Raw genomic sequence first — 2,837 nt, 5'->3', positions numbered from 1 at the left:
TCCTTGGCTCCTCACGATAAACGGGGGGAGTTGGCTCAGGTCTGACTCCTGACTCTGCCACACTCCCGCTGTGCTCCCCCCCCCCAATAAATTTTTGGGGCTGACTCTCGGGCTTCCGTCCGCGCCGCCGTGCTTGCTTCGCCAACCTCATTCTCCTGTAACCTTCCGCGCACTGCTCCATCGAATCCCAGGCGGGCTCCGGCACTCTTCCTGGGTCGACCGCCCACCTGTCTATTTCCTCCCAAGTAGTATAGTCCATATTCTTGCCGTCCAAACCGTCCTCCCGTCCATCTCTCCAAATAGTGCAGCCTCTCCCACTGCTGCTGCTGCCTCTGTTGCTTCTCCTGCTGCTGCCCGTTACCACGCCGCTTGGTCCTGTTGTGGTGGGTGATTCTGTAAGGGTTTTCCTGTGGTGAAGGAGAAGCGGACCAAAATGCAGCGTGGTGGTTATTCATGTTCTTTAACAAAGGAACTAGACATGAAATAACTAACAAAACAATAAATGTTTGAAAACCTAAACAGTCCTATCTGGTGCAAACACAGAGACAGGAACAATCACCCACAAACACACAGTGAAACCCAGGCTACCTAAGTATGATTCTCAATCAGAGACAACTAATGACACCTGCCTCTGATTGAGAACCATACTAGGCCAAAACATAGAAATACCCAAAACCTAGAAAAACAAACATAGACTGCCCACCCAACTCACGCCCTGACCATACTAAATAAATACAAAACAAAGGAAATAAAGGTCAGAACGTGACACTGTCACTCATGGGGACACTACGTCACCACAAAATGTATGTGTTGGGCTCAAAAATTCAAGCCCCTTGAGTGCTGCAATAGTTACATTAGAAGTGCCCATCCAAGAAGGCTCAAGGTCATTGGCCACAGATAAAATGACGTCAAATCACGTTATATATAGAGTAGCTTTGATTGGACTGAAAACTTAGCTAGCAATCATCTTCATGAATTAAGTTGACAATCTACCGGCAAATCCTTTTCAATCCTTCTCATATGAAGAGAAATTATAGATAAAACGTGCTCATCGGCAATAAACATTACATAAGTTGGAACTCGCAAATTCAACAAATGAGTCGTTTGGACTGAATCAGTGGCTAAATACAAGCATTGCGAAGCCATCACTAGCCTGATATTCAGTGGAGTGGGTGTGTAGTCCAAGTCTGGGTTTAAGAATCACTTTTCCAAGATTAAAATTATAAACATTCAACATTGGCCATGCTGTCAATCCAGCATGACTTCTGCATGCTCAAAACAGTTGGAAACTCGGAACTGGGAAGTCTCATACTTCAGTGAGTTCAACAACTGGAAACTCAGAAAAAAATTAGTTCCGACTGGGAAAATACGTTTTGAATGGTCATCCAACTCGGAATTGCAAGTCGGGAACTCGGGCCTCTTTCTAGAGCTCTGACCTGAAGATCACTGACGTCATCATGATTCAACCTTGTTTTTTCTTGAGTTCTTGAAAGCACCATAAATCCAGAGAATGCCAGACTTTGATGACAAAATTGTTCTGTTCAAGTGAGCACAGCAGCATAAAATGTATTGTATGCTGCTGCATACTGTATATATATATATATATACTGTATATGTACACTGTAGCTAAGAAAGTAAACCTAAGTTTATGTTGTGTAGTAAGCTGTTAGTAGCCCATGGTGCCTCACCAAAATAAATGCGTCCCTTTTACACTGTTCTGACCTGGTGGTGCACATGTAGCCTATAGCCTGTTTTAGAGAAATGTAATCACTGAGTATTCTAAGAGCTTTAATTTTCTGCTTATATACCCCCTTTATTTATCCTAATGTTCTGACTTGGTGTACAGGGAGTATACTACAAGAACGACCATGTTCTGAATTATGTAGGTGTTGATTTCAAAAGTGCTGAACAAATAGCTATATTGACTACGTCGGTCCTAGCTCGCTCATTGTCTTAATCGAAATTACGGATCGCCTCTTATCCGCTCGGTCCCTTTATGCCATAGTTTCAACATCTCAATTGTCAGTAGAAACCACATTTGTCTAAGCAAGTTTTTAAAAGGCAGTTAGTCTGAATGATCTGATGATCTAATTAGTCTGAATGATCTGTTTCGCTGGCAGACCCGGCTCTGCTGATAGCCAGGTGTAGCAGTAGCAAAGTGTTGGGACATCTTTATGTAGGCCCTAACAGTTTGCGGGCACCGTTTGTCACCATTATAGTGAAATTAATGTATTGTTTAGTGCTGTGTTGTGTAGTTAAGACGCATGCCCGCAAAGCCACATTTTTGTTGTTGGTATGCCCTACCAAGATTTACGTGCTAAAATCGCCACTGGCTAGAAATATAACAGTTTTTGCCAAATTGACATCAATTGCATTTTAGCTAACCCTAACGTAATTATCCTAACTTGGACCTGGTTTCCGAAAGCATATTAAGACAACATTTATTTTAGAACCATAGGATCGGGTAGACTAGTCTACATAATGAGATTATCATGGATAAGAGAAAGAATAGGCTACTTGTATTTGTCAAAAGGCAGTCAAGCATCGATCATCATGTTACCAGAATCAGACCCTCTATATTTATTGGATTGGAGCATCAAGATCACGTCCACTTGACCCCCCTGTGACGTTCAAAAGTTATTTCATCTGAAGCCAAATAAACTGCATTTTTTTCCCGAGTCGTAGAGGGAGGACCACACACACCATATCAGCGCGACTTCAAGTTTTACTTCGATATATTGGTTATTTTATCAACATTTGCATTGCGTTGGTAGTGCAATTTCTTGCATAATACATCTTACGCACACACATCTTACGTTCCCACCTTGTCGAATGAA

This window comes from Oncorhynchus tshawytscha, linkage group LG08 (genome assembly GCF_018296145.1).
Source record: "Oncorhynchus tshawytscha isolate Ot180627B linkage group LG08, Otsh_v2.0, whole genome shotgun sequence".
NCBI classification, from domain to species: Eukaryota; Metazoa; Chordata; class Actinopteri; order Salmoniformes; family Salmonidae; genus Oncorhynchus; species Oncorhynchus tshawytscha.
This window is presented reverse-complemented; position numbering follows the sequence as displayed.